Below are 13,833 nucleotides of genomic sequence, written 5' to 3'. Positions count from 1 at the left end.
GTGCAAGTGTGAAAAAAAGTTGTAAGTGATGTTTATAGTCATTGTGTGTGTTCAGGATACGGAATGCTTGAGGAAAGAAGCTCCTCCTCAGTCTCTCTGTTCTGGTCTTGTAGCAGCAGAGACGTTTGCCTGACCTCAGTGTTTTGAAAAGTCCATGGTCAGGATGTTAGGAATCCTTTACAATACCTTGGGACCTGGTAGGTAGTCTTTTCTTGTAGGTCTCCTGCAGAACATGGAGATGCTCTGATGATGCGGTGCTGCAGTCACAGGCTGTACAGTTCCCATACCAAGTGATGCTGTCAGGACACACAGCTGATGGGTGCGGATGCTCTGAACTTCCTCAGCTGACATAGGAAGTACAGTCTGCCTTGATTTCTTCGGTGTGCTGGGTGTTCACAGTCCATGTTAAACACCCAGTCAATAAGATGTATTCCCATGTATGTCAAACTTGATCTAAATGACTTAACATAAACATAACATAATCGTATATTTGCCTCATTGTTCTTCTTGGACGCGGCTATGTATACAGCACTAATTAGAATTAATGTAGCCCACTTGTGAGGATGTTCAGGTGTCTTCCTCTATTGGTAACGTTTCAACGTTGAATGTAACTACACGGGAGCCGCCATCTTGTCATTCTATTGACAAAAAGCAGCCCTCTCATTGGTGTAGCATGATCACGTGTTGAACCGTGGCACGGAACCCGACAAAAATGTTATTACACTCTGAAGACTCTAGTTCTTCATAAAACAAAGCCATATAGACAATCGACTGGAATTTCAGCGACAAACTTTTTTTGGTAACTAACTGTCATTCCCTTTTGAGCCATAAGGGGTCCTCAGGACTTGTTTATGGTATACAGCACATTTCTTACTTCACCTGTGACTGATCTGTGTGTTACTGGTTATGCCAGTTCGTCAGTAAAAGCTGTTAAATTCACTATTGCCTCCGACGTTTGGTCTTTACTTTCAAAGATGCAGCTAAATGCAGCACTGTTGATTATTTATTTATAACTTGACAGATACAAAAAATATATCTTATTTTGGGGGTCACCAGTGGTGCATAGTAATTGAGTAATTGTAGTCTGTTACTGTACTTCAAGATCTTTAGAATTCAAATTCAATAATATTAGCAATTGTTACTGTTAACACTACATTAATATAGAAATGTTATACCCTTTACTCAATTTAAGTTGACACCGATCTTAACTCATTATATTTTGTGAACCACCCTATTTATTGCTCAGTGAAAACTCTACAGACCAAATTTAATGTCACAACAAATGTGGCCTTAATTACTTTATCTTTATTACTCCAAAATAAATGATATACAACGACATAAGCTAGCACATGAACACCCATTGGAAGGTTTGGCTGATCAAATAGTCATTGCAGGTGAAGTCATTGGCTAATGTTTATTGGTAAATGTAAACTATTGCACTCATACCAGCATTTCAGAAGGGGGAGAATGCAATGTGTTCACGCTATTATTTTTTCCTCACAATCACTGTTAACAAGATGTCATAATGCTGAACATGTTAAAAGACCAAGTGAAAGATCTTAATCTTGGGCCCATATTTTATATGTATTATTTAATCACAGTGAAAATTACAAACCATTATCTTAAGAGTTTGCACTTGTTACAACTTGCCCTATGAGGGAGTAAACTCACACATTGGGTAAGTTGTCACATTGGAATATCAAACTAAAAATATACAACTAACTGGACTCAACAAAAAGTATCCAACCGTTTGTTGAATCAATCAGAATCAGAGTCAATTCAGAATGCCGTATCTCACAGACTGAGCCTCCGTCTCTTTTGGCTGACTGAACCAGAAACACTTTTTCTCATCTAATGATGAGTCCTCTGTGATGTCACTCTTCTTTGTTGCCCTCTTTTCTGCCATTTGGACATTTTCGTTCTCCTCAGATGTTTTAATTCTCCCCCTGATTTGTGACAAGTTGTAGCCTGGTAACTGAGACAACCTCCCCAAAACTCTCTAATTGTAATCTCTAATCATAGAAACATATTCATGTAAATACTCATACTCAAAAAAAGTTTTATTAAAGAAAATTACATGCAAAAGAACTTACTTTGAAAGTGGAAAAGTGGGAAATGTGTGCTCTCCTCAGCTTGGTCACATGGATCAAAGTTGAAAGGATGTTGATTCATCATTCAATCTAGCTCATTATTTGGATCCGCTCCAAAATTGAAAGGGTTCTATGGTATACCTCTGGTATGTCCAGTCCACCTCCTCCACTTGTGTCCCCGAACCATCTATAACTATTTATAGCGGGATTGGATGCAACAAGGTTAACTGGACTGCAAACTGTACTTGACTGCCCATTTCAAAGCGTGAGGTGTTCAGTGACAGACAGATTATTTGGTCCATCTGAAAGAAGACAGACAGATGGAAGATTGAAAGAAAAAATGAAATGTATTTTCGCAAGAAAACTGTATTATGACCATACAGCTCACAGTCCACTTTTAGATTAAGTATTCAAAATGAGTTGACAGTGTTCATACATTATGTTTAATTAAGTACAGAACTTCAATCAAGGACGGGTGATATAACATATACAGCGGGTGAAATAAGTATTGAACACGCCGCCATTTTTCTCAGTTAATATATTTCCAAAGGTGCTTTTGACATGAAATTGTCACCACATGTTGGTAACAACCCAAGTAATCCATACATACAAAGAAAAAAACCAAATACATTCAGAAATTAAGTAATGTGTATTAATGTGAAATAACACAGGAAAAAAGTATTGAACACATGAAGAAAGGGAGGTGCAAAAAGGCATGGAAAGCCAAAACATCTGCTGGAATCTTTCAGTAATTAGAAGGCAATCCGGCCCCTAGTCAGTGCAAATTAATATCCCAACTGATGGCCTATAAAAAGGTGTCTCATTACCAAGGTGTCACACAAGAAGCAACTCATGATTGCTTAAAGCAAAGAGCTCTCTCAAGACCTTTGCAACCTTATTGTTGCAAAACATACTGATGGCATTGGTTACAGATGCATTTCTAAACTTCTGAATATTGCAGTGAGTCCTGTTGGGGCCATAATCCGGAAGTGGAAAGAACATCATTTCACCATAAACTGGCCACGACCAGGTGCTCCTCGCAAGATTTCTGACAGAGGAGTGAAAAGAATTATCAGAAGAGTTGTCAAAGAGCCAAGGACCACTTGTGGAGAGCTTCAGTAAGACCTGGAATTTGCAGGTACAGTTGTTTAAAAGAAAACAATAAGTAATGCACTCAACCCCCATGGCCTGTATGCACGCTCACCACATAAGACTCCTTTGCTGAAGAAAAAGCATGTTGAAGCTTGTTTAAAGTTCGCAGCACGAAATTTGGACAAGCCTGTGAAATACTGGGAGAATATAGTCTGGTAAGATGAGAGAAAAATTGAACTCTTTGGATGACATAATGCACACCATATTTGTAGGAGACATGGCACTGCACATCATCCCAACAGTGAAGTTTGGAGGTGGAAACATCATGGTGTGGGACTGCTTTTCAGCATATGGTACTGGCAAATGTCACACAATTGAAGCAAGGATGAATGGAAAAATGTATCAAGACATTCTTAACAAAAATCTGCTGCCATCTACCAGGATGATGAAGATGAAACGAGGGTGGACATTTCAGCAAGACAATGAACAGCCAAGGAAACTCTCAATTGGTTTCAGAGAAAGAAAATAAAGCTGCTAGAAAGGCCAAGCCAATCACCTGACCTGATCCAATTGAAAATCTATGGAAAGAACTGAAGATTTTTGTGTCGGAGACCTGGAGAGGCCTACAAGCCAGAGAGTCTTGCACCTACTGTGAAATCAGACTCATCAGAGAAGACGAACTTAGAAGAACCTCCAGTCCGCTTTTTCAATCCTTATGGTCTTTTACAAACCTCAGCCAGGCAAAGTACAACGTTGTCCCGGAAGAAAAACTTGCTTCCTTTTGCTCTGACAATGTTCCCCAACTCTGAGAAGTGTTTTTTCCTGCAGGGCAATGCTCCATGCCACACAGCCAGGCCAGTAAAGGTGTGGATGGAGTGCCACCAGATCAGGACCCTGTCATGGCCAGCCCAATTTTGAGACCTGAATCCCATAAAAGAAACTCTGAAATGTGATCAAGAGGAAGATGGATGGTCACAAGCCATGAAAAGAAGCCGAGCTGCTTGAATTCTTGCGCCAGGAGTAGCATAAAGTCACCCAACGGCAATGTGAAAGACTGGTGGAGAGCATGCCAAGACACATGAAAGGTGTGATTTTAAATCAAGGTTATTCCACCAAATATTGATTTCTGAACTCTTCCTAAGTGTAAGCATTAGAATTGTGTAGTTTAAAAATGAATATGAGCTTGTTTTCTTTGCATTATTCGAGATCTGAAGACACTGCATCTTTTTTGCTATTTTGACCAATTGTAATTTTTCTGCAAATAAATGATCTAAATGACAATATTTTTATTTGAAATTTGGTAGGAATGTTACCAGTAGGTTATAGAATAAAACTAAAATGTACATTTTACTTTAACACATACCAATAAATAGTAAAACTGATCATTTTGAAGTGGTCTCTTAATTTTTTCCGCGGCTGTATGTTATTAATGGCTTGTTTACAGAGTAAGATTTTAGAGACAGATTTGGCAAGGGTAAGGCTGACATATAAAGAGCGTTTAAGAATGGCTTGTAAAGACTTCCAGCTTTGAAGTCTTTGTTCTTGCATGCTCTGGTCAACAGCTGGTCACCCCTTCACTGGGCATGACTGTAGATAGTTATCTCGGTCACCCCTTCATGACTGTAGATAGTTATCTCGGTCACCCCTTCAGCGTGCATGAGTGTAGATAGTTATTTCGGTCACTCCTTGTGCATGAGTGTAGATAGTTATCTCGATCGCCCCTAAGGCCCCTCACATATCCCTAGGCCCAGACTTGATGCATATTTAAACCGAGAAAAAAGTAACTCATATCAAGTGTCAATCATTTTGTAGTAGTAGTACAGTAGTGTTAATAGCTTGCTATCGTGAATATCCTAGTGTTTATACTGATTGTTAATATTCTACCCACACTGGTTATTATACTGATTGTATATAGTCAAGCCACAGAAGCCTTTACAGCTCCATCAACTAATATGAGACTACAGCAGGGGTTACATGCCCCGATTACATGCCTATATGGCCCGATTAAATGCCTATATGACCAGCCCGATTGTGACTGACACAGTTTGGCCAGTCTGTTGGCAAAGGGCTAACCGGTAATGACACTCTGTGATGAAGTAAAACTGGTGAAAATGCCTAATGTCTTTCTCCACTGGTGACCAGAAGAAAATCCACATAAAACAAAATGGTCAACAGACACTGGGTTAAAAACTCCTTGATTTACTATTGAATGTATAAAGTGCATAAAAATACATAATCAGTTTCAGGAAATGTATAACATTACAAAACTGATATTTTCTTCACTCTTTGACATTCCTGAAAATATTACATATGAACTTCTGTGGAAAAGGCCTGCGCAAATAAATGTTAATTCAGACACTAAGAGTCACTGACGTTTCAAACTTCTCAAACAACTTCTCTTTATCCATCGGTTGGGCTTCGGGCCATTTTTATATTTGTATGACAAATCTATACACAGCTGCCACTAATATAATTGCTTGTATAATGAAAATCTGCGTGGCTAACAGATTGCTTTGAGCCTAATGGGGAAATCAGAGTAATCAATCACAGTCACAATCCTTATAACGCACAAAAAAGTGCGTAAGAATAAAATACGAACAACCCGGAACATGGCAAGAAAAAAGAAAACAAATAGTCTCTAGGCGAGAAAAGAGTTGGGGGCATTGTCAGTGTTTGGAGAACATCTCTTAAAGATGTAAGAGTGACCCTTATCTATGATGATGAGCAGGGGTGGTGTTGGGGTTAGGGAAGATCTCTGACAGCTTGGAAGAGTCCATCTGCTGGTGGTGAGTGGGGGTGGTGTTGGGGTGGTTCAGAGGTCAGGGAAGATCTCTGACAGCTTGTAAGACTCTCGCTGCTCTGTGGGCTCTTCATCATCCTCACAATCTTTCAGCTCCTCCTCCAGCTGTGGCAGGGTCTGCTCATACAGGAAATCAATGATGTCTGCCAGAGACAGAGGGAGGTTAGAGAAGGGGACAGACAGAGAGACAATGCGGCAGAGGAAAAAAAGCAAAACAGAAGAAAGGAGAAGAAGAGGAGAAGGGAAGACATTGTGAAAGTGTTGTTTTCATGATGTAGTGCTTTTCTCAAACCCGAGGTCACTTTTGCAAACTCCACCAGAAAACAGACAACAGTATTAAACATGACCAAGAGAGATACATGAACCAGCAGGGGGCAGTACTCACCACAGAAAGACTTCTTGTTCCAGTCTGGTACTTTGGTCACCTTCAGCCGGTGAAACTTCTTTTGTAGGTAGGAAGGTGGGGTGTTGCTTCATAGAGAAATCACAGGAAACTTTAACTCAACATCACACTAACACACAACTCACTCAAATATCACACTAACACACAATCACTCAAATATCACACAATCACTCAAATATCACACTAACACACAACTCACTCAGATATCCCACTAACACACAATTCACTTAAATATCACACTAATACACTATTCTTGTGTCTAACAGCCAGGTCAAACAGTAGTTTCAATGCCAATAGGCCAACTCATATTGATTATGACCTTAGCAGGACGGGAAGTAATCAGCACTCAAGAACAGAAGCGTTTCACTTGTCAGTCTCCCATGTACTTGCTAACATGAGCCCCTTACCCAAAGAGATGAGTGAGGTCATCCCAGTCTATGTCTGAAGATTCCTCCACAGCCATGTCATTGATCCTGGTCGGGGCGCACAGAAACTGGGTTTACTTGGTTAAAATAAGGTGATCACAGGAGATTTTCACACAAGTGGGATTTCTTGAATGTTCAAACGGAGATATTTCAATAGAAAATCAAATCTTGAGTATTACTTAATGCAGCTGTTTCGATAACAGAAAGTTAGAGAGAGAGAGGTGAAGCTTGAGAAGTGAGGCTTAAGGAAGTTGCCATTTGGATGAGAGTTAGTGGTTATCTGTTTTTGACTACCAGACAGAGGCAAGGAGGGCGAGACAGAGGACCAGGACAAGATGGCAGACAGGTAACCATAGTAACAGTCTGAAACATTCGCTTTGATCAGCTGGATCTACACGTAACCAGAGTTAGAGTCTGAAACATACACTTTGATCAACTGGATCTGGCCTTCTATGTTCTTCCTCCCGTTGATCTTTCCACCAGTCTTCATTTTACCATTTAGGTAAGTCATCCTACACAACACAGGCAGGGAGAGCATCAACACGGTTTCTCTTAGCTCACAAAGGCAAGGACACACACACACACACACACACACACACACACACACACACACGATCTGCATATGGTCTCTGTGTTGAAGGAAAACTCTTTCCTGCTAGCGTTGTCTATGATCTGATGGATTATTCAGCCGGTCAGAGAAAAATGTACCTGAACTGAACATGTTTTGTGGGCATGTGATGTGACTGTCACATGAGCTCTCACCACTTCTGCTTGCAATACAACCAGCTGCGAGTCTTGACCTGCTTGGCCACACGATTCCAGGTCAGTTTCTTATACAAGTCCATTTTCTGGATGACCGCAGACCCGTCACCCCCCTCTCCTCCAGGCTCAGCCTTCTTCAGCAGCAGCTGGTGTACGCACGTCAGGAGGACCTTCAACTCTGGCTCTGACCATGCCCCATGATTCTCAGCTAAGGGACAGAAAGTGTCAAAGCATAGAACAAGACTGGGTCAGTATTCACAGACTTCATTCGTCTGCATTAGTTTTAATGTCTACCTACCCTGTGTCTATCAGTTTATGTACGGCCCATCTAGCTGGCTGCCAATCACACAATTATCTTAAAGGTAGTCCACAATTCTGGAAAATGGTTATTAATATTTAAGCTTAACCGCCACTCACATTATACCCCTCCCTTCCAGCCTAACCCCGAAGTAATGCAGTGATTGCCTGGAAATGTTTTATGGCTGGAATTCTTTATTTTCAGAGCAAACACTGAAAGGACAGCTAGAGGACCATGAGAAGCAATTTGCTGAAATTGACAACAAGTGTATGGGATAAGACTTGCGGACTGAACCTTTAACACTCACACATCATATTAAAGCGTTCCTTCGCGGCTGTACGACTACGGCCCATCTTGTCTGATATGGTTGTCCAGTTTGACCCATGCTGCCTATACAGTTTCTTCAAGTCCTTGTTTTCATCCTCTGTAAACCTGCAGATGAGGGACACAGTCATAACACTGAAAAAAAAAAAACATGATGCTGCTCTCACACATGCACAAGTACACGCACAAGCACACACCCACCGAACCCCACTGTGCTGCTCACCTGGTGGAGTAACTTTAGGTTACCTTAGGCCACATTAAAATGTCTGTCTGGGCACATTTCTTTATAAAGAGAACCAGTTGTTGAGAAGTTTGTGTTTACCTCCCCTTGTAATTCTCCTTGTTGCAGTACCTCCTGGCTCTTTGTAGTATATTATCCCAGGAACGAGGGATCCCAGTGCCTGTTCAGGCACAGGACACCATTCACTGCAGGCTGGACTGTTGTATACCTCAAAGTTACATTCACTCGATACAATTTGACAAGTCACATCAGGGTTTCCCCCAGGATTTCCTGTAAGGTGCGGTGGCACCTCAGCGGGGGGTCTGGGGGCCCCCCCCCAGAAAATTTTGTATTTCTTAGACGCAATTTCCTGCATTTTAACCGAATTGTGGGCCCAGTTTCAGCTCAATACAGAACTGTACTTTTGTTTCTAAATACGGGACAATGTCATTATTTCAGGTCCTTAAAGGTGTACAAAGTATGGGTCCTCATGAGCTACCTATTTGGCAAAACATGATCGGTGTTATACAGCCACGGTTTAAACCTAGGCTTTTCAACCCATGTTGGGTCCCAACCTGAAGCCCTGTGTTTGCCAGGTTTTTTATTGTTGTTGGTTGGCTGGCTCTTCTCACTGTCTTCCCTCACATCTGACTCTCTTGGTTCTAGGCAGCATTCTCCAGCTCCACTACTACTACCTGCCTATATTTCATTTCAAAACATTACATGTTGAAATATGATGACAAAATATTACTGTTTACAGTAGCCTACTTCACATACATTGTGTGACTACTATGACTATTGTTACTGACTACTGATACTGTCATCATAAGAAGATTTAGCAAAAGGGGCAGGTGTTTATTTTGGGGATATTTACACTGCACGCATAGTAGCCTGCTTGCTGAAGCCTAATGATGCTGTACAGCGCTTGCTACAACTACGTCATTAAGCAGGGTGCCGCAAAGTGGTCAACAAGTCAAACAAGAGAAGGCGGTGCTGAAAGGCAAAACACACACACACACACACACACGAACGCATGTCCAAGTGGGGTTATGAATTCACAGGATATCTCGAGGTTAATTTGAGAAATGGCTCTTTCCTTTTTTTAGTGAAGTATTTCAGCAAACTCATCTGAAAAAGAGGACAGAGTGAGACGATCTAAATGCATTAGAATTATTATCTTTGAAGAGGACGCGTTGACATTTTGGATTCGAAAACTCCGGCGGGAATTACTAGCTATTAGGCTACTTGTTTAACTGTTCTTGTATTTATTACGAACGAAATCGCTAAGTTGGTCGGCTTGTCCTTAGCCTAACTAATAGATCTATGAGCTCTGCGAAGGTGTCCGCCTATTTTAAAACCACGCAGGCCTCGGACTTGCTACCTTTAACAAACTTTGCTCTGTTGTCATCCGCTACAAGTGCAGGGCTCATTGAGGGACCACACACAGCTGTGCGTTTAGAAATGACCGTTACTGAAGCTTATTTACATTTAGCCTCCCGAAATAGACGCAATGTGAGAAACCAGCCGTCTACGTCTACAACATATTAGGCCTACGATGTAACCCCTGCACAATGTTCAACAGCTTGTTCTCACATGTAAAATAAAATTAATTCAACGTCACGTACCTCTGATCCAGTTGTTCGGTTTCTAGTTTGAGGGCCAGTGTGTCAGAAACGAGAGAGGGGGCGGGGGGAGTATGTAAACCGGCTGTGGTAAGCCGTGGATGCCGTGGAACGCTGATCAAGTGCGGGAAAGGCAGACGAATCCTTTGATGTGGCAAATAACACACCAAAAAACAGGGCTCCGATTTTTTCCGATGCGTGGCGGGGAATGACGAAGGTGCGGCGGCCCGCCACGCTGAAATGAACGTAGCGGAAACCCTGCACATCTCAAAAAAAAGATTATGTCGGCATGCCAGCAGTGGGCACACTCACCGAACAAACTCTGCCTGTGTCACTCACATGGCTCATGCTCATACATGACATGACATCTGATATCTATACTCACATACACTCTTGACGAAGTTGAACTTCCTCTTCAGCCTTTTGATGGTAACCATCTCATCTGGGAAGCGTTGGGGTCTAAAAAGCTTGAACTCGCTGTCGATCCCGGAAACGTCTAGGAAGTCCTTCACGTTCTGCTTCACCTGCTTGTTCTCGGCCGCGGTGAACCGCCCCATTCGCAGAGGGATCCCTGTAGCATGGTGGGGGCAGAGGGAAAGCAGTAAACCCAAAAACCCCTGATCACATGACGGAAGTTATCCATGAAGTGGTCAGTGGTCCTTCAACTTCTCAAACACAGTCCACCAAAAAATCTAAACTATGATGGACAACACATGAACCCAGTATGACATGTTTAACTCAGGATGTCATAACATACCATACCAGAATCATGCAACTATGCACTGAGAAAACATCCTGGGCAACATATACATAACATTGCTGCAGGCCTCATATATTCCATACGGCCTGAATAGAGATAAACTCATTCGCCCCAAAATGTAAACTTAATCACCCTGTTTCACAGTGCACTGCAGGCTTTGGATACTCCCAATGGCTAAAATAAAGCCTGCTTACTCACCTTGCTTCTTGTATACCCTGAAGCGGGGCAGGTCGTACCTGATGACAGACTTAACCATGACGGTGTTGCAAAACGTGAAGTGAGGCAGGAACTCTAGGATCTCCTGCCGGATGGCATCGTCAATGTCCAGCACATGCGCTTTAGGCACATAATCTGGGTGAAGCTGTGCGTCTGTGGGAGTGTGTGTTTCTGCAGCAGGCTGTGTGTGTGTCTTTCTGACCTTCGCCTTGCGCTTCACTTGTTTCTGGGGGACTGGTTCACGGTTGGTTTGCACTGCTGTGAGTGCCACCTCTGCTTCTGTTGTCTCTCCAGGACGGTCTGGCTTTTCAATTCTTTTCTTCTTCTTCTTTTTCTTCACCTCTCTCTCCTGAGCAGCAGCAGCATCTGCAGACTCTTGTGTCACACTTACGTTCTCTGCATCGTGTTTTCTTTTCTTTTTGTTTTGCCCTTCTCTTGTGTCACACTGGCTCTCGACGGGTCTACAGTCATCTTTCTCACTCTTTGTTTTCTTCTTTTTGTGTTTGTTTCTTATGAGAGTCAACTTCCGTAGTGGTTGTCTCAGTAGGACTGCCGGCCTCTGGCATCGCCTCTAAAAGTTGCTTCTTGCTCTTGTTCTTTTTATGAAGGACCAACTCTGCCTCCGCCACGGTCACCTCAAGTAGGTTTTCCCCCTATAACAGCGTGAATAAAGGAACATGGACATGCATATGTCTTCACTGAATCTTTGTGCCACTTAAAACAGATCTGCATTTTACTTCAAAATGTAGAGAGGAAAAGTCATCTGAGAATTTATTTCATTGTGATAATTGATTTTTATTTAAGACACGTATTGAGTTAAATTAATGAAATCAGTATTTCGATGAAATCTACACATCTGTATTTTCTCCTCGAGCAAGATATGCTTGTTCAATGGCTGGGCATGTACAGTAATTTGAACAAAAATAGCTAGCTAATGTTCAGGCTAACGTTAAACTAGTTTTGAATTTACAGACAGTAGTTAGGCATATGTTAACGCACACAATGTAAGCGTCATGTTACAATGTTGTAAACTAAACTAGCATAGCCAGTGTGTTGATAAATATATAAAGCATTGTTGTTCTGCCCAGACAACCTAAACACACCAATAGAACTTAACCCATGTAAATTTGTGTTTCTCGGCGATGACTCTGAATTGGCACATTTTCACAAAGATGTATCTTACCGCCATCTCGTGGTCTGGAGTTGGTCCTGGGGCACAAAGAATCAAAAGCAAGCAGATTCATATCATCAGCGGCTCAGACATACAGGTGCATCTCAATATATTAGAATATCATCCAAAAGTTGATTTATTTCAGTAATTCTATTCAAAAAGTGAAACTCATATATTATATAGATTCATTTCACACAGACTGATATATTTCAAGTGACTATTTCTTTTAAATTTGATGATTATAACTGACAGCTTATGAAAACCCAAAATTCTGTATCTCAGAAAATTAGAATATTACTGACGACCGATAGAAAAAAGGATTTTTAACACAGAAATGTTGGACTACTGAAAAGTATGAACATGTACAGCACTCAATACTTGGTTGGGGCTCCTTTTGCATGAATTGCTGCAGCAATGCGGCGTGGCATGAAGGCAATCAGTCTGTGGCACTGCTGAGGTGTTATGGAAGACCAGGTTGCTCTGATAGTGGCCTTCAGCTCTTCTGCGTGTTTGGGTCTGTTGTCTCGCATCTTCCTTTTCACAATACCCTATAGAATCTCTATGGGTTTTAGGTCAGGCGAGTTTGCTGGCCAATCAAGCACAGGGATACCATGGTCCTTAAACCAGGTACTGGTACCTTTGGAAGTGTGTGCAGGTGCCAAGTCCTGATGGAAAATGAAATCTGCATCTCCATAAAGCTGGTCAGCAGAGAGAAGCAAAAAGTGCTCTAGAACTTTCTGGTAGATGGCTGCGCTGACCTTGGACCACACAGTGGACTAACACCAGCAGATGACATGGCACCCCAAACCATCACTGACTGTGGACACTTTACACTGGACATCAAGCAACTTGGATTCTGTTCCTCTCATCTCTTCCTCCAGACTCCGGGACCTTGATTTCCAAATGAAATGCAAAATTGACTTTCATCTGAAAAGAGAATTTTGGACCACTGAGCAACAGTGCAGTCCCTTTTGTCCTTAGCCCAGGTGAGACGCCTCTGACGTTGTCTCTGGTTCAAGAGTGGCTTGACACAGGAATGCGACAGTTGAAGTCAATGTTCTAGATACGTCTGTGCATGTAGGCTCTTGAAGCACTGACTCCAGCTGCAGTCCACTCCTTGTGAATCTCCCTTGAATGGGCTTTGTTTCACAATCCTCTCAAAGATGTCGTTATCCCTGTTGCTTGTGCACCTTTTTCTACCAAATTGTTTCCTTCCATTCAACTTCCCATTAATGTGCTTGGATACAGCACTCTGTGAACAGCATGCTTCTTTAGCAATGACCTTTTGTATCTTACCCTTCTTGTGCAGGGTGTCAATGATTGTCTTCTGGACAACTGTCAAGTCAGCAGTCTTCCCCATGATTGTGTAGCCTACTGAACTAGACTGAGAGACCATTTAAAGGCTCAGGAAGCCTTTGCCGTTGTTTTGAGTTAATTAGCTGATTAGAGTGTGACACCATTGGTCATCAATATGGAACTTTTTCACAATATTCTAATTTTCTGAGATACTGAATTTTGGGTTTTCATTAGCTGGCAGTTATAATAATGAAAATTAAAAGAAATAAACACTTTAAATAGATCAGTCTGTGTGTAAACAATCTATATAATATATGAGTTTCACTTTTTGAATAGAATTACTGAAATAAATCA

General features: G+C 41.7%; 1 pseudogene across 1 annotated transcript; it reads right to left on the bottom strand.

The window, feature by feature from the left end:
• Window positions 1-5,994: 5,994 nt before the first annotated feature.
• On the bottom strand, window positions 5,995-11,691 carry LOC308367416 (transcription termination factor 1-like; annotated as a pseudogene). The gene is made up of 9 exons: window positions 10,995-11,691; window positions 10,422-10,607; window positions 8,517-8,595; window positions 8,178-8,302; window positions 7,573-7,780; window positions 7,236-7,322; window positions 6,793-6,858; window positions 6,368-6,453; window positions 5,995-6,125 (listed from the first exon to the last, which is right to left on the bottom strand). The product of its transcript is annotated as a transcription termination factor 1-like (transcript).
• Window positions 11,692-13,833: the final 2,142 nt, after the last annotated feature.

This window comes from Sprattus sprattus, assembly GCF_963457725.1.
Source record: "Sprattus sprattus genome assembly, chromosome: 6".
Taxonomy (NCBI): domain Eukaryota; kingdom Metazoa; phylum Chordata; class Actinopteri; order Clupeiformes; family Clupeidae; genus Sprattus; species Sprattus sprattus.
Note: the sequence above shows the minus strand (reverse complement) of the source record. Positions and strands in the feature narration are given on the sequence as shown.